This window comes from Neoarius graeffei, chromosome 9 (assembly GCF_027579695.1).
Source record: "Neoarius graeffei isolate fNeoGra1 chromosome 9, fNeoGra1.pri, whole genome shotgun sequence".
Classification (NCBI taxonomy): domain Eukaryota; kingdom Metazoa; phylum Chordata; class Actinopteri; order Siluriformes; family Ariidae; genus Neoarius; species Neoarius graeffei.
The window spans coordinates 85,752,116-85,771,410 of record NC_083577.1 but is presented as its reverse complement, the minus strand read 5'-3'; the positions used below and the strand labels follow the sequence as shown (position 1 = coordinate 85,771,410).

The following is a 19,295-nucleotide window of genomic DNA, read 5'->3' as shown; positions in this document are numbered from 1 at the left end:
TATTTATGAAGTGTGTATATATATATATGGTATGTAGTATATATTTATTTTTGTAATTATATATTTATATAGATATTCATGAAGTGTATATATGGTATATATTTTTATAGGTGTATTAATGTAGTTTGGATTTCGAGGTAGTTAAAAAGGGGTGGGAAATTAAAAAAAAGTATTGTACTTCTTCCCACTCCTTTTTCGAACAATGTGCGGTGTTTTGTAATGTCTTAGCTCTTTATGTTATTTTATTTATTCTTTTTTTGTCACTTTGTCGTTTTCTTTCTTTTGTATGTACAAATAGTTACATACATTTTTATACATGTTCGAAATAAATAAATTCATTCATTCATTCATTCATTCAAAAAAAGATGAGACTTACTTCCCCTATGACTTCATTGTTGATACTAATTAGGCAGCTGATACAGTAATACTCTTTGCATAGTTTTCTTTCCTTTTTTGAGTGTATTTCTGAATAATTTTGTTGATTGCTACCCATGTATGATTTCCATTCATCCATTACCTATACCGCTTTTCCATCAGGGTCATGGGAAAGCCGGAGCCAGTCCCAGCTGATTCTGGGCAAGAAGCACGGTACACCCCAGGCAGGTTGACAATCAATCACAGGTCTACCACATAGATAAATAACCATTCACACTCGCATTCAAACCTATAGGTGACTAGAGTAGCCAGTTGACCTAATCCGCATGTCTTTGGACTGTGGGAGGAAACCGGAACACCTGGAGAAAACTCATGTAGGCATGAGGAGAACATGCAAACTCCACACAGAACCTTCTTGCTGTGCTGTGCACCACCATGCCACCTTTAATGTATACAGTGGTGCTTGAAAGTTTGTGAACCCTTTAGAATTTTCTATATTTCTGCATAAATATGACCTAAAACATCAGATTTTCACACAAGTCCTAAAAGTAGATGAAGAGAACCTAGTGAAACAAATGAGACAAAAATATTATACTTGGTCATTTATTTATTGAGGAAAATGATCCAATATTACATATCTGTGAGTGGCAAAAGTATGTGAACCTTTGCTTTCAGTATCTGGTGTGACCCCCTTGTGCAGCAATAACTGCAACTAAACGTTTTTGGTAACTGTTGATCAGTCCTGCACACCGGCTTGGAGGAATTTTAGCCCATTCCTCTGTACAGAACAGATTCAACTCTGGAACGTTGGTGGGTTTCCTCACATGAACTGCTCGCTTCAGGTCCTTCCACAACATTTCAATTGGATTAAGGTCAGGACTTTGACTTGGCCATTCCAAAAGATTAACTTTATTCTTCTTTAACCATTCTTTGGTAGAACGACTTGTGTGCTTAGGGTCGTTGTCTTGCTGCATGACCCACCTTCTCTTGAGATTCAGTTCATGGACGGATGTCCTGATATTTTCCTTTAGAATTTGCTGGTATAATTCAGAATTCATTGTTCCATCAATGATGGCAAGCCGTCCTAGCCCAGATGCAGCAAAACAGGCCCAAACCATGATACTACCACCACCATGTTTCACATGGTGACCTGACTGACTATTATACCCTGTCCACACTAGGGATTTTGTACCGATACGATACTACTTTCGTATCGCAACACCTGTCCACACTAGCAACTATACCGGTACTGTAGCGGTATAACTGTATCGGTACAAAACCCACAAATGTATGGGTTTCGTACCGGTACAGTATCGGTACTGTAGCGCTTCGCTGTAGTGTGGACAGATGAAGCAGTTCTGTATCGATACAAATATAATGCGCATGCGCAATGAACCATTCCTACTTCTTCCGGGTTATTCATACAATACAATACGCACGTGCTTTCCAGCTGTAAATAAAACGTCAAAATGGCTCAAAATGACCGTGGAGCTACATGGAGCAAAGACGAAGTTATGTGTTTGTTGGAGCTTTGGGGAGACGAGCGATGCCAGGAACAGTTGGAACAGGAGATTCGTTTTCTTTGTTTCTTTCTCAACTGCCTCGTGCGTTTTATACGATTCGACTGAATAAATGACCACCAGAAATACAGATTGTACATTGACAACAAAAATCACACACACACACGTTGTTTCATCTGCCATATTCTCGGAAGGAAGTTACTCAGTAACCACGGAAACATTTCGCACACGCGCATTTCAACTACCGTGAAAGAAAACCGCAAACATTTCTCGCTAGTGTGGACAGATGCACTAAACTGTACCGGTATACTTTGTATCGATACAGTTATACCACTATCATACCGGTATATATGTGAACAAAGCTTTACACGCCTTGCTCTTGGAGTGATCTTTGTTGGTCGACCACTCCTGGGGAGGGTAACAATGGTCTTGAATTTCCTCCATTTGTACACAATCTGTCTGACTGTGGATTGGTGGAGTCCAAACTCTTTAGAGATGGTTTTGTAACCTTTTCCAGCCTGATGAGCATCAACAACGCTTTTCCTGAGGTCCTCAGAAATCTCCTTTGTTCGTGCCATGATACACTTCCACAAACACGTGTTGTGAAGATCAGACTTTGATAGATCTCTGTTCTTTAAATAAAACAGGGTGCCCACTCACACCTGATTGTCATCCCACTGATTGAAAACACCTGACTCTAATTTCACCTTCAAATTAACTGCTAATCCTAGAGGTTCCCATACTTTTGCCACTCACAGATATGTAATATTGGATCATTTTCCTCAATAAATAAATGACCAAGTATAATATTTTTGTCTCATTTGTTTAACTGGGTGCTCTTGATCTACTTTTAGGACTTGTGTGAAAATCTGATGATGTTTTAGGTCATATTTATGCAAAAATATAGAAAATTCTAAAGGCTTCACAAACTTTCAAGCACCACTGTAGATAGTTTTTTTTAAATTATGATTTTATAAATTGACCCTTTTCTTTCAAGCTCCCTTTGAGTGGTTGGATCGAGATTATAATTGGGTTATGATAGATTTTGATTTTTGATTCTGTTGCTTCTTGGATATTAGTTTGTCTATCCATAGCCTCAGAGTGTCTGACTTTTGTTTCTTATCCCTCTAAAATGAATCTGCATTTTTATTTAACCACATCCATACCTCCTCAGAGTTTGTCACAAGAATCTTTCATGACATGTCCATTAATTAATATGCGACATATTTATATTAATGACATAACAGTATGGTACAATGGATTTTTTTTAAATGCACTTGGTATTGCAGATACTATATAAAATTAATGTAGTGGAAAACACATTACAGTACCAGTCTGACTTTGTTACAGTTTCATTGTGGAAATAGTGGAAATTCCTAGACGTCATAAGAATCCTTCAGTGGTTCTTTGGATACGCCATCAATGCTAACAATTAAGCCCTGAAGCAACAAGTTTGGTGTGACCCATGTTTCATTATAATTATGAGGGGGTTTTTTGTTTTGTTTTATTTAATTTTTATTTTATTTTATTTTTATTATTATCAAAGCATCCAGCATTTTTGGATTCTGTTTACTAACAAGGGCAAGACATTTCAAAAACATGTGTCAAAATTCACCCAGATAAAGTCAGTATAAAGCAAAAGTAAACACTACATGAAGTAAATGATGTCTTTTGCTTCACATCCTTTCCTTTCAGTGAATTGTCTTTTCTGCTGGGTGAATTATTCCAACCTGTGTGTTCTCTGAAATAGCAGAAAAGTAAATACGAAGTACCAAACTGTACATGTTGGCCTGTCTACTTAAAGGTTCTTAGCTTCCTAACAGGATTATATTTGGAACTTTTTTTGTAAAAGGGAAACGAAAAGTTGCATGGTCTAAAAGATTCTTCCTGAAAGACAACAAAAATAACTTTAAATAACTCTAGTTTGTGTTTCTCTCATCAGAGACTGTATGTTGGAGGATGCTCAATTTTATCTCAATTTTACCCAAAGAGTAGGTGTGCACTGAGTCTGCATGAAGTACCTTTGCTGAGTACAAACCTCTACACATTTCAGTATGCATAAACAAATCTGCTTTTATTGAAATTTTGTTGAGATACTTTCGTATGTGTGTGTGTGATCATGTGTTTCAAGCACTGAAGGGGTCCACAGAGAGTTGTAGATGGCTCCTGGCCCACACGTGGCGTAGTGCTGCAATTCATCAGGATCGTTAGGCTAAAAATGATTACCATAAAAAATTGGTTTACCATATTTTCAAAGTGCTTCATAATCACTGTTAACTGGATAAAAAAATAATTGTGTACAAAACAGTAAATAATATATTTTACCTGTTGTGTATCAGGTTTACAGCAAAGGTTTCTAAAACACAGCAAATCAATAAACAAGATCATAAATTACTAATTATGAATACCAAAATACAATTCAGATAAAACCTCTTATATCTTACATACAAAGCCTAAGCTAAATTATCACTGACATTCTCTCCAGGTGGTGAAGGAAAAAGATTTCACAAAAAAAAAATACTAGAACTGTATTAACTATCAAATACACATTTTGATGTCACTAGAAATATATAATATTCTCTTAGTTAATTCTCTGAAAATAGTTCATCCAGTCATCCATCCATTATCTGTAACCACGTATCCTGTACAGGATCGCAGGCAAGCTGGATCCTATCCCAGCTGACTATGGGTGAGAAGCAGGGTACACCCTGGACAAGTCGCCAGGTCATCACAGGGCTGACACATAGAGACAAACAACCATTCACACTCACATTCACACCTACGGTCAATTTAGACTCACCAGTTAACCTAACCTGCATGTCTTTGGACTGTGGGAGAAACCGGAGCACCCCCAAAAATAGTTGTTTTACATAAACATGTGATTGACTAACTGTGCAGTGGACAGTTGATTCCTCAGTTGGGGTGTGTTAAATCTACCATTTAACAATGATCTTTGTGCTACGATGCTTTTGGGAAACTCAGCATAAGTTAGGATCAGGAATTACCCTTATAAAGGACCCTTTCATTGGCTAACAGAACTACTCTATCTACAGTGTGCATCAAAAGTCTCTTACCGAAGCTTTATGACTTTTTTGTGCATGATGTAGAGTCCAGTTAATGAAGCAATGATGGCGCATGTAACACAAATTCCCACAAGAATAAAGAACCTTCCAACATGTGTATCTAAAAAGACAGCAGATGTAACATAAATTATTGTATAATATTTAATTTGATAATATGGCCATAAAATGACCTATTCAAAACTAAGCTACTCATAAAGCAAATTAAAGTGCACACTAGACCTTGTGTGTTCCACTGGTACATCTCCCTCTCACCTGTAGTGCATTGCCCTAGTGGTATCTGACCACCATGTCATCCACTTCTCTGTTCCTGTCCCCCTGCCCAGGCAGCAAGTCAAACAGACCATCACATTCAGGAACATAAATTCTGTGAATCCATAAGCCCTATCCAACACTGTAGTGACTCATTTGGCTCCAGACCCTAACCTCATGGTGGATGGCCTAGTTGCCTACTAGTCGCTGCACTGTCACATAAACCTTGACTCTCTTGCCCCCTTCAAAACTCACTGTATCCTTTTTCCATCCTGCCCCTTGGTTTACCTCTGAGTTATGGTCCATGAAAGCCAGGGGTCATCAGCTTGAGAGGCTCTATAAAAGATCTGACCTCACAGTCCATTATGAAGCTTTCAAAGATCATGTGAGGACCTACAAGGATGTCCTCTCTAAGGCCAAAATGGATTATTATTCCACCCTTATTGGTAACCACCATAATCACTCCAGATAACTTTTCTTCACCATCAACTGGCTACTTCACCCCCTCAATGCTCCTCACTTCTCTGATGCCTCTGACCTTTCCTCCAAGTTTCTTGACTTCTTCCAGGTCAAAGTATATTCCATTCACCAACAGCTACTGCCACCTGCCACTTCTCTTCTTCCCATACCCCACCCACAGGACATGCTCCCCTTGTTGCATGCCTGTCACAGCACTGTTTCTTCTCCTTCTCCCCTCTGGATACTACCCAAGTTGCTGAGCTGGTCACCAAAGCTAAGGCCTCCACCTGTTCATTGGATCCCATGCCCACAGTCCTGGTCAAAGCATGGTTGAAATCATCAATTCCTCCTTGGAATCTGGCCTGTTACCTTCCAGCTTCAAAACTGCTGCTATGATGCCAATTCTTAAAAAGCCTGGTCTGGACTCAGGCAACCTCAATAACTACCATCCAATTTCCAACCTTACTTACCTCAGTAAAGTCCTCAAAAAAGCAGTTGCTGATCAACTTCATCAACACACATGTCCCACCATGAGCTCTATGAACCCCTCCAATCTGGTTTCAGAGCTCACCATAGCACAGAGACTGCCCTCATCAAAATAACCAATGACCTCCTCATTGCTGCTGACTCTGGCCAGATCAGCATCTTCATTCTCCTGGACCTCTCAGCAGCCTTCAACACTGTTTCCCATACTATCCTCCTCAACTGTTTATCAGAATACGTTGGCCTCACCAGTAAAGCACTCTCCTGGTTTCAGTCATACCTTTCCAGCAGGAAACAGTACATCACCCTCAGAGACTCCTGCTCCTCTCCAGCCCCAATCAACTGAGGTGTACCACAAGCAGGGGCGCCTGCAGGGTTGAACTGTAAGGTACGCACTAGCAGTGTAATCCCCCCCCCAAAAAAAAAACCGCTTGCGTGCTGCAGTTTCTATGAAGAGTCGATCTATAGGCTTATACACAATAAATCTGATGTCAGTGATAGCGGGCTGACTCGTGGCTCATTAGTAAAGCTATCTGATGGCTCATTTGTCAGCAAGGTGGAGCAACCATCTACTTCTGATCGTAAGGGACATGGGGGAGATGTAGGTGTTCTTATATGAAATTCACTGGATGTACGATTGTCTGTCTCTGTTTCTCAAAACTGGAGAGAATCTCAGTGGTGCAAGAAAAGTATATCTGCATTGACCAATGAGCTTTCTTGGTCACGCACACCCCGCCCACTCCTGAAGCACACAAATGTGCCGGCACACACACGTCTCTCTCTCTCTCTCTCTCTCTCTCTTTCTCAAATTATGTTGCATTGCCAAAGCATTCAGGTAACAATTATAATTAAAAAAAATATCTCTCTCCCCAAGGTACGCCTAGTGCGTACGGCCGTACGCCTGGCGGCGCCACTGACCACAAGGCTTGGTGCTAGGACCTCTCCTCTTCACTATCTACATGCCCCCCCCGGTCAGATCATCTGCCAGCATGGGCTCAGCTTCCACTGCTATGCAAATTATACTCAGCTGTATCTGAGTAGCAAATCCTCCAACTAGCTCCCCCCTCTGTCCCTTGTCACCTGTCTGGAAAATATAAAATACTGGATGCCATCCAATCTACTCAAGCTCAACAGCAATAAAACTGAAGTTCTGGTTGTGGCTCCCAAGCCACTGCTCCAGAAGGCTGGTGACCTCCTGCTGGAAGTGGATGGCTACATCATCTCTCTATCCTTGGAAGTCCACAAGCTGGGTGTCATTCTGGACTCCAGTCTTTCATTTCAGCCACACATCAACCTCATTATTAAATCTGCCTTCTACCACCTCAAAAACATCTCCAGACTCCAGCCTTCACTCTCTGACTCTGTGGCTGAGACCCTCATCCATGCATTCATCACCTCCCACCGAGATTACTACAACGGCGTCCTGTTTGGCCTGCCCAGCAAAGCCTTGGACAAGTTGCAGTACATGTAGAACTCAGCTGCAAGGCTTCTCACTTGGACCAAGCACTGGCAATACATCACCCCCACCCTCATTCATCTTCACTGGCTCTAGGTCATGTCCCACATCACATACAAAATCCTCCTTCTCACCTACAAATCTCTTCATGCCCTTGCACCCCAGGATTTGCTGGACCTCTTACACCACTATGCCCCATCCCGGACTTTGTGGTCAACTGATAAGGGTATGGTCCTTATCCACCACACCAGACTGCAGACACTTGAGGATAGAGACTTCTGTGTAGCTGCCCCCACTCTCTTGAATTCTCTCCCTCTGGTGAGCCACAATGCTCCTTCCCTTGGTTCTGTCAAAAAAAATACCTAAAAACTCACTTGTTCACTCAGGCTTTGTTTTATTTGTTTTTTGTTTCGTTTTGGGTTTTTTTTCACTATATAAAGCATCCTTAGGTTCCTTGAAAGGTGCTATATAAATAAAAGTTGTTGTTGTTATGAAATGGTAAGAGAAAATATATATTTTCAACCCACTACATCTTCGAACACTACATCACTACATTTCTCTATAATCATATATGTATAAAGCAAGAAGTTGATATTTTAGTATCAGACAGCTTCAATTAGTAAATCTAAATTCCTATCAAATGTAAAATTTAACAAATGTGTTCACAAAAATGATAGCCAATACTCATCACTGCAGTCTATCTGATGCTACGGTACATGTACTTTGTAGTTACATATTATGGCAGTTTGTGTTGTGACAGCTAGCTATTTCTATTCAGCTAGTTTGTATCATCAGTGTTATTATCATGCCAAGACATGAAACATTAGGAATAAAGCAGTTGCTATTTAGCCTTCAATAGCCTTCTATGGCATTCGGAGTATGCTGTAGTAGCACTGGCCTGGCACGAGCTGTAGTGGGCCATCCAGGGGTTAAATTGGGCCAGAGCCCACCGGAGCCAAGTTCCACCTCCTCATGTCCAAATCGCACTCTGTCAGAACTGAGCTCTTTCTCCTTTGATATCATATCACACTTGTATTTTTTTTTAATCTCCCAGGAAATGTAATAGTAGCCTATATCAGTTTTGATGAGTAATTCCCTAGGCTACAAAGAGAGACATCTGAGGTAATGTCCAAACCAATTTTATCAACAAGCTTCATAGGTTACTGGTATCAATTATCTGATGTTTTCAAATGTAAATGCACATGTACGCACGTAACAGTCTCTAATGACATGAATAGTGCTCCAACATTCAGTCAAATATTTTTTCTCTGTGGTAAGTTGTCTAAAGTCCAGTTCTGTAAAAAGAAAAAAAAAACATTAAGTACATGTGGCTATAGAACTGTGTGCCAGAGTGGATTGGAAGCACCTCTAGTACTTCACAGGGACTGTATTTGCCTCTTTCTTTTCACTTTGTACACCTCAGATTTCAGGTATAATTCTGAGATATGTCATCTACAAAAGTTCTTGGATGACACTGTTATCATGGGATGTATTATGGAATGGAAGAGGAGCATAGGAACCTGATGAACAGCTTTGTGGACTGGTGTCAGCACAACCATCTCCAACCCTACAAGTACATGGGTATCTGTGTGGTAAGTTGGGATTGGAAGTGAATGTGGATAGGTTGCACGAGAAGGACAAGAGCCAACTCAACTTCCTGAGGAGGTTTAGGTCCTTTGGTATGAACGGCTGGCTGCTGAGAACTTTCTATGAGTCTGTGGTATCCAATGTCATCTTTTATGCTACTGTGAGCTGGGGCAGCAGCCAGGCTTGTAGTACTTGAGTCCAACTCATGCCCTAATTTTAAGGACTCATGACTTGACTTGGACTTGAGCACTGATGACTCGGACTTGGGCTCAGACTCGTGCATTATATGCATTCGAAATTGGAAACTGGAGATAAGGACTCAGATTTTTTTTCTTTATTTTTTGTAACATTCTATAATTTGGCATAAGATATTTATATCTGCATTAATTTTGTACAAATTTCGTGCAAGAGTATCACACCTGCACACCTTGGTGAGTGCATCAGATAGACTCTCGGGCATGCTCCGGATAGCGTGCGCTCCAAGTGGACTCTTGCATGTGTGTCATAAATGACTTGCACCTGCACAGAATTAAGGCGCAATCAGCACACCTATATAAAAAACTGTGAAAACACACTTACTTTGTAAAGTATTGAGTTGCGTTGCTGACACATTACCAAGCCTTATTTCCTTGTTTGGTTTCCTAGAATTAGAATAGAATTAGAATAATCTTTATTGTCATTGTACCGGGAGATACAACGAAATTGAGGGTGCTCCCACAGAGCCACCATACACCAGAAAATAAAATGCACATAAGAGACACAGAATATTCAATAAAAAACATCAGGGAATAAAAACGTCAGGGAGTTAATTATAGTCTCTCAAAATTGGGACATAAAATGTGCAATTTGCAGATAAAAAGCAATAAATATAAAGTACTTAAACAAGAAGCGGAGGTAGATTTGTTGGTTGTTGGGGTGGAGGTGTTTATGTGAGTCCGTTTGTGAGAGAGTGTGTGTGTATGTGTCCGTTGTTGTTGGCAGTCCTGATGGCCCATGGGAAGAAGCTGTTTGTCAGTCTGCTGGTGTGGGACTTTATTGACCTGAAGCGTCTCCCCGAGGGCAACAGATCAAACAGGGGGTGGGCAGGGTGTGAGGGGTCTCCTGTGATGGCCTTGGTTCTTCTGAGGCAGCAGGATGTGGAGATGTGTTCCAGGGTGGGCAGAGGGCAGCCGATGATTTTTTGGGCAGTGTTTATGACCCTCTGCACCGCCTTCCTATCCACAGCTGTGGACCCTGCGTACCAGACACCCAGACAGTACGTCAGCACGCTCTCCACAGAGGAGTGATAGAAGGCCAGCAGCAGCTTAGTGTCCAGGTTGTTCTTCCTGAGAACACGCAGAAAGTGCAGCCGCTGCTGAGTCTTCTTTACTAGGGCCCTGATGTTAAAAGTCCAGGTGTGGTCAGCGGAGATGTGGGTGCCCAGAAACTTGAAGGTGGTGACAGTTTCCACCCGTTCTCCATTTATGAGGAGGGGGGCGTGGTCCTGTCTTTTCTTCCTGAAGTCCATGATGAGTTCTTTTGTCTTTTGGACGTTCAGGGTCAGGTTGTTCTCTGAGCACCAGAGCGACAGTTTCTCTACCTCAGCCCTGTACGATGTCTCGTCCTCACCACAGATGAGTCCAACCACGGTGGTGTCATCCGCATGTTTTATAATGTGGTTGGTTGGGTGGGTTGGAGAGCAGTCATGGGTGTACAGGGCGTAGAGTAGAGGGCTCAGGACACATCCTTGAGGGGACTCAGTGCTGAGTGTGAGTGTGGAGGAGTGGTGGGGACCGAGTCTTACAGTCTGTGGGCGACTCGTCAGGAAGTTTTTAATCCAGTTGCATATGGGGAGAGGGATCTGTAACTGCATGAGTTTGTTGAAGAGAATGTCCGGGATGATAGTATTAAACGCAGAGCTGTAGTCCACGAAGAGCATCCTCACATAGCTCTTCTTGTTCTCCAGGTGGCTCAGCACTGTATGGAGTGTCAGGGTGATGGCATCCTCCGTAGACCGATTTGCCCTGTATGCAAACTGGTGAGGGTCGAAGGAGGGAGGGAGGCAGTCTCTGATGTTCTGGGAGACCGATCGCTCTAAACACTTCATGATTACAGACGTCAGGGCTATTGGTCTGTAATCGTTGAGGCTGTCTATGGCAGGTTTTTTGGGGATGGGGATGATGGTGGAGGCCTTCAGACATGTGGGGACGGTGGCATGTGTCAGGGAGAGGTTAAAGATCTTGGTGAGGATCCCTGCCAGTTGGTCTGCACATGCTTTAATCACCGCCCCGGGATACAATCCGGACCAGCAGCTTTCCTGGGGTTCACTGCTCTCAGGTTTTTCCTCACCTCGTGCTCCAAGAGAGAAAGAGGTGGGGTGCTGGAATCAGGGGGAGGCAGTGATTGGAGGTTTGTGGTGGTGGTCTCAAACCGGGCAAAGAAGTTGTTCAGCTCCTCTGCCAGTGTGCTGCTGCTGGGGGAGGCGGGAGGGGTTTGGCCTTTGTAATTGGTTAGGGCCTGGATGCCCCTCCACATCTGTCGTGAGTTGTTGTCCTCCAGGTATCCCTCTATTTTCCTCTTGTAGGAGTCCTTGGCCTGTTTGATGCCCCTCCTCAGATCAGCTCTGGCGGTGCTGTAAAGAGCTCTGTCCCCCATCCTGAAGGCCGAGTTTCGGGCTCTGATCAGGGTCTGGACTTCACTTGTCATCCAGGGCGTCCTGTTTGGGAAGACCCGGATGCGTCTTTCCTCTGTGACGTTTTCTACGCAGCATTTGATGTAGAAGAGGACAGACTCGGTGTATGTGTCCAGGTCCTGATCCTCAAGGATGCTCCACTCTGTGCAGGCAAAGCAGTCCTGCAGTTGGAGGAGAGCATTTCCAGGCCAGGCTTTGATGGTCTGAGTGGCTGGTTTAGTTTGCCTTCTGAGGGGGGTGTAGGCTGGGAAGAGGAGCAGAGAGAGGTGGTCTGATTGTCCAATGTGGGGGAGGGGGGTCGCTCTGTAGGCATGTTTGATATTTGAATAAACATGATCAAGTGTATTTTCTCCCCTAGTTGCACACTTGACGTGCTGGTGGAATTTGGGGAGGACAGACTTGAGACATGCTTTATTAAAGTCCCCAGCGATGATGTGAACGCCATCCGGATGAGCCCTCTGATGTTTGTTTATGATGTGTAGCAAAAGGCCGAGTGCCGTGCTAATGTTAGCATCGGGAGGGATGTAAACAGCGGTCACGATGGCTACCGTTAGCTCCCGTGGCAGGTAGAAAGGTCGGCACTGGACAGACATGGCCTCTAGATCCGGTGAGCAGTGGGTGTTGATTACCTTGCTGTCTGAGCACCAGTCCTCGAGCACGTAAACACACAGTCCCCCTCCTCTGCTCTTACCGGAGGCTTCGTTCCGGTCATAGCGGTGGATGGTGCGGCCTGCTAGTTCCACTGTAGCGTCGGGGATTAGCGGGTGTAGCCAGGATTCACTGACGATCAGCAGGCAACACTCACGGATGAAGCGGTTGTATGTGATCTGTGCCTGTAGATCATCCATCTTGTTTGCTAGGGATCTAGCGTTTGTGAGGAAGATCGATGGTAGCAGAGGTCTATGTGGTTGTTTCCTTAGCTGAGCTAGCAGACCTGCCCGGCATCCACGTTTCTGCTTCCTCTCCCTACGCCGCCTCCGGCGCCTGCCGTTCCCGACAACAATCCATGGTGCTCCCGTCGGTCTCGCTATCTCCGGTGGGATGTTGTGAGTCCGTGAAAAAGCGATCGTAATTTCAGTTTTTGCCTGAAATCCAATGTTTATCAAATCTTGGCGGCTGTAGATGGTATTGCTGTGGCAAGAGTGTGTCCAGAAAAGATTCGAAAGACATAAAAAACACAAAAGGGTGCAAAGTAGCGGGGAGCCTCGAGCCGCAGCACCCGTGGGCGCCGCCATCTTACAGTCCATCTTACAGTCTTACAGTTCCTGATCCCTGATTTCCTTTTTCTCATCTTTGATTCTGCTGAGTCTACAATAGCCTGTTTATACCTCACTCGACCTATCGCCTGTTTCACCATTTTACGATTTTGCCTGCCATTCTGGATTGTTTACCGTCTTCACTTGTATTAATAAACATACCTTCTGCACTTACATCTGTCTCCCAACCATCTCTGACAGAATACTTCACACTCCCTGATAAAGAGAAGCACGTTCACCTGTTCATACGGCATGGTCAGGAACAAACTAATGTTAATGGTGTTAAAACAGCCACCGTGAAATGGTGTGGTTGGAGTCTTGCTATCGGACTCAACTCAGATGAATAGTGGACTCGACCCAAGTTTTTTTAATGACTTGGACTTGACTCAGACTTGAACATTGGGGACGCGAGACTGGACTCGGACTCGAGGTTGAGTGACTCGACTACAACACTGGCAGCAGCATTTCAGCGAAGGACACTAACAGACTGAACAAGATCATTAGAAAGGCAAGCTGAGTCCTGGGGGCTACAGTGGTGCTTGAAAGTTTGTGAGTCCTTTAGAGTTTTCTATATTTCTGCATAAATATGACCTAAAACATCATCAGATTTTCACACAAGTCCTAAAACTAGATAAAAGAGAGCCCAGTTAAACAAATGAGACAAAAATATTATACTTGGTCATTTATTTATTGAGGAAAATGAGCCAATATTACATATCTGTTAGTGGCAAAAGTATGTGAACCTTTGCTTTCAGTATCTGGTGTGACCTCCTTGTGCAGCAATAACTGCAACTAAACGTTTGCGGTAACTGTTGATCAGTCCTGCACACCGGCTTGGAGGAATTTTAGCCCATTCGTCTGCACAGAACAGCTTCAACTCTGGGATGTTGGTGGGTTTACTCACATGAACTGCTCACTTCAGGTCCTTCCACAACATTTCGATTGGATTAAGGTCAGGACTTTGACTTGACCATTCCAAAACATTACTTTATTCTTCTTTAACCATTCTTTGGTAGAACGACTTGTGTGCTTAAGGTCGTTGTCTTGCTGCATGACCCACCATCTCTTGAGATTCAGTTCATGGACAGATGTCCTGACATTTTCCTATAGAATTCACTGGTATAATTCAGAATTCATTGTTCCATCAATGATGGCAAGCCGTCCTGGCCCAGATGCAGCAAAACAGGCCCAAACCATGATATTACCACCACCATGTTTCACCGATGGGATAAGGTTCTTATGCTGGATTGCAATGTTTTCCTTTCTCCAAACATAATGCTTCTCATTTAAACCAAAAAGTTCCATTTTGTCTCATCCATCCACAAACCATCCACAAAACATTTTTCCAATAGCCTTCTGGCTTGTCAGCACGTGATCTTTAGCAAACTGCAGACGAGCAGCAATGTTCTTTTTGGAGAGCAGTGGCTTTCTCTTTGCAACCCTGCCATGCACACCATTGTTGCTCAGCGTTCTCCTGATGGTGGACTCATGAACATTAACATTAGCCAATGTGAGAGAGGCCTTCAGTTGGTTAGAAGTTACCCTGGAGTCCTTTATGACCTCGCCAACTATTACACTCCTTGATCTCGGAGTGATCTTTGTTGGTCGACCACTCCTGGGGAGGGTAACAATGGTCTTGAATTTCCTTCATTTGTAAACAATCTGTCTGACTGTGGATTGGTGGAGTCCAAACTCTTTAGAGATGGTTTTGCAACCTTTTCCAGCCTGATGAGCATCAACAACGCTTTTTCTGAGGTCCTCAATAATCTCCTTTGTTCGTGCCATGATACACTTCCACAAATATGTTATGAAGATCAGACTTTGATAGATCCCTGTTCTTTAAATAAAACAGAATGCCCACTCACACCTGATTGTCATCCCATTGATTGAAAACACCTGACTCTAATTTCACCTTCAAATTAACTGTTAATCCTAGAGGTTCACATACTTTTGCCACTCACAGATATGTAATATTGGATCATTTTCCTCAATAAATAAATGACCACGTATAATATTTTTGTCTCATTTGTTTAACTGGGTTCTCTTTATCTAATTTTAGGACTTGTGTGTTTCAGTCCTGCACGCTGTGGCGCATGTACCTGAAGGTGTACCTCGGGCTGCGCGCGCACCGAGTGAGCTCCAGCACACATGCCACAAACAAGGTGCACCTGTTCTCTATTAGAGAACTAAGGGTTGGGTTATTTAAGGACTGCGCTGATGCTAAGATATTGCGCAGTATTACGCCACGTTCAGTGCACATTACCGAGCCTTTTTCCTGTGTTTGTGGTTTTCCTGGTTTCTCGATTCCTGTTCCTGTTTCTAGTTCTTGTTCTTGTTTTGCCTCCGACATCCTGTTTGCACCTCAACCGACCCTTTGCTTGTTGTTTATGACCTTGCCTGCCAATTTGGACTGTTTGCTTTTGTGTGATTCATGCACTTAATGTACAGATCGCACTTTATTCAAATGAACACTTCTGCACATACATCCACCTCCCTCGCGTACTTGACAGAATACTTCACCATACAATCGATGTAGCAGAAGCGTTTCAATACACGATCCCACGCCGCTTCTGGGTTTCCTTGTCCCTGCCACTCACCTCGTATTTTCATCTAAAGTCTGACTGGAGTCCCCCGGCAATTTACTATGGAATATATCACCCTATGGGATTCAAGCTACAGTATGACTTCTTCTATGAGAACCTCCAAGAGCCCAAGCCTCCTGATTCCATCTGGGTAAGCTTCGTACTAATATTCATTGCTGGACGACCACGCAGATGGGTGATTTGGGTTGAACACCCATGCCTTCAAAATTCACAGACTTTCTTTGCTGTGCTCAAGTTTATTTTCAAGTCATTAGAAAAGGAGGAACCCCATGAAAATTTGGGGGGAGGGGCAGTCATGCAAGTTGCCAACCCAGCTGAGGAGGCCGTCGCTCTAGATCTACCTTCAGTAGCTGACTCAGATGAGGAGACCGTTGCACCAGAGCTCCCTCCAGTGGCTGACTCAGATGAGGAGACCATCACGCCATAGCTCCCTGCAGTGGCTGACTCAGATGAGGAGACTGTTGCGCCAGAGCTCCCCCCAGTGGCCAACTCAGATGAGGAGACCGTCACACCAGAGCTCCCTCCAGTGGCTGACTCAGATGAGGAGACCATCACACCAGAGCTCCCTCCAGTGGCTGATTCAGATGAGGAGACCGATGCACCAGAGCTCTCCCTAGTGGCTGAAGTAGAGACAGCAGAGGAAGCTATTGTTTCTGAGCCCCTCTTGGAGGCTGTCTCTTTTCTGAACCAGCACCTGAATTAATGCCGGAACCTGTGTCTGTATCAGAATCTATGCCTGTTCCCATGCCAGCACCTGTTCCTGCTCCCATGTCAGCACCTGTTCCTGTTCCCATGCCAGCATCTGCTCCAGAGGCGGAGCCATAATCAGTGCCAGCGTCTGCTCCAGAGGCGGAGCCAGAGTCAGTGTCAGCATCTGCTCCAGAGGCAGAGCCAGATCCAGAGCCAGCATCTGCTCAAGCGGTGGAGCCAGATCCAGAGTCAGCATCTGTTCCAGCAGCGGAGCCAGCGTCTGCTCCAGCAGCAGAGCCAGTGTCTACTCCAGATCCAGCATCAGTGCCTGAGCACTACTCCAGAGCCAGTGCCAGAGCCAGCATCAGAGTCTACTCCAGAGCCAGTGACAGAGTCTACTCCAGAGCCTGAGCCCAGTCCAGGGCCCTCTACAGAGCCTGAGCCCAGTCCAGGGCCCTCTACAGAGCCTGAGCCCAGTCCAGGGCCCTCTACAGAGCCTGAGCCCAGTCCAGGGCCCTCTACAGAGCCTGAGCCCAGTCCAGGGCCCTCTACAGAGCCTGAGCCCAGTCCAGAGCCCTCTACAGAGCCGGAGCCTGTACCCGAGTACAGTCCAGAGCCTGAGCCGTCCCCAGAGCCCAAGTCTATACCTGAGCCCAAGTCGTCCCCAGAGCCTGAGTCTATACCCGAGTCCGAGCTGTCTCCAGAGCCGGAGCCATCTCCAGAGCCCGAGCCCAGTCCAGAGTCCACGTCATCTTCAGAGCTCAAGCACAATCCGAAGCCATCTACAGAGCCCGAGCCAGAGCCCGAGTCATCTATTGAGCCTGAGCTCGAGCCCAGTCCAGAGTCCTCATCGTCTTCAGAAGTCAAACCCAGCCCGGAGTCCTTGTCATCTTCAGAGCTCGAGCCTACTCCTAGCCAAGAACCCAAGTCGTGTCCAGAGCCTGAGCCCGAACCCCCACCGGGGCCATATTATGATGGATTTTCAATCCCAGAGGGAGCTCTTTGGGAGCTCTTTGAGAGGGGGTTCTGTCAGTCTTGCGCACTGTGGCGCATGTACCTGAAGGTGCGCCTCGGGCTGCGCGTGTACCAAGTGAGCTCCAGCACGTGCGCCATGAATAAGGTGCACCTGAACTCTATTAGAGAACTAAGGGTTGGGCTATTTAAGGATTGCGCTGATGCTAAGACATTGCGAAGTATTACGCCACGTTCAGTGTGCATTACCAAGCCTTTTTTCCGTGTTTGTGGTTTTCCTGATTTCTCAACTTCTGTTCCTGTTTCTAGTTCTTGTTCTCGTTTTGCATCCGACATCCTGCTTGCGCATCGACCGACCCTTTGCCTGTTTTGTTGTTTATGATCTTGCCTGCCGATTTGGACTGTTTGCTTTTGTGTGTGATTCAGGGCTTAATTTGAGCCGGAACATGATGGAACAAGATCCGGAACCTCCGTCGTCGGATCCGGCAGCTATTTTCATTTCATTCGGTGTTCCGGCAGCTATTTAAATGGATCAGATCACCTCCATGACCATCACAAAGGGAAAAAAATCAAACAATAAATTAAATAAATAAGTAAATAAAAATTTGTTTAGTGTTCGGTTTTGATTTTGATATCTGTTTTTGATTTCTCTCCTATGACATCCACAAAATCTATGCGAAAGGGGAAGGGGGGGGACATGGGGTGTATACTTCCATTCAATAGAACACCGGGTTTTTTGTAGCCGTTAGCTTGCGCTGTGGAAAAAATGGAAAAAAAACAAGAAAGCTTACTAAAATTTTTCAAAGTCCCAGGACAGCCGGATCCTAAATGACCTAAAATGGACGACGTTGGACACAGTGACACTGCACCAGCACCTGCTGCAAGTGTACCAGTCCACGGGAATGATCAAAAAGAAGACGAGAAGAATGATGATGGGGTGAAGCTAGAAGTGTTAGCGCACCAACTCAGCCAAAAAGGTTGCCGACCCCTGCCTTAACGTATGTGTGGAGAGTGAGAGTGAACTTGAGTGCCTGTTTGGAGAACATTCTGAGCATTGTCCATTGTTGTCCAGGATTTGATAACTGGTGCTGTTGCAATACATGTCATGCAATAGGCGTGTGTGCGTAAAGTTATAGTAAACTGCCCCCCACCTTTTTTTTTTTTTGAGTCGCCGGACCCACCCACCTCCTGCGTTCCGGCCCAGTACCTCCCACTTCACAAATTAAGCACTGGTGTGACACATGCACTTTATGTACAGTGGTGCTTGAAAGTTTGTGAACCCTTTAGAATTTTCTATATTTCTGCATAAATATGACCTAAAACATCATCGGATTTTCACACAAGTCCTAAAAGTAGATAAAGAGAACCCAGTTAAACAAATGAGATAAAAATATTATACTTGGTCATTTATTTATTGAGGAAAATGAGCCAATATTACATATCTGTGAGTGGCAAAAGTATGTGAACCTTTGCTTTCAGTATCTGGTGTGACCCCCTTGTGCAGCAATAACTGCAACTAAACATTTGCGGTAACTGTTGATCAGTCCTGCACACCGGCTTGGAGGAATTTTAGCCCATTCCTCCGTACAGAACAGCTTCAACTCTGGGATGTTGGTGGGTTTCCTCACATGAACTGCTCGCTTCAGGTCCTTCCACAACATTTCCATTGGAATAAGGTCAGGACTTTGACTTGGCCATTCCAAAACATTAACTTTCTTCTTCTTTAACCATTCTTTGGTAGAACGACTTGTATGCTTAGGGTTGCTGTCTTGCTGCATGACCCACCTTCTCTTGAGATTTAGTTCATGTACAGATGTCCTGACATTTTCCTTTAGAATTCGCTGGTATAATTCAGAATTCCTTGTTCCAACAATGATGGCAAACCATCCTG

At 44.3% G+C, this 19,295-nt stretch overlaps 1 protein-coding gene and 1 long non-coding RNA gene across 2 annotated transcripts in view; both read right to left on the bottom strand.

The window, feature by feature from the left end:
• LOC132892061 (cell surface glycoprotein CD200 receptor 1-A-like) overlaps nt 1–19,295 on the bottom strand; it is a 190,114-nt gene that overhangs the window by 160,458 nt on the left and 10,361 nt on the right. The window lies entirely within an intron of this gene.
• Nucleotides 3,843–5,069, bottom strand: LOC132892063 (uncharacterized). The gene is made up of 3 exons (XR_009655396.1): nt 4,970–5,069; nt 4,221–4,251; nt 3,843–4,107 (listed from the first exon to the last, which is right to left on the bottom strand). It is a non-coding gene; the product is annotated as an uncharacterized LOC132892063 (long non-coding RNA).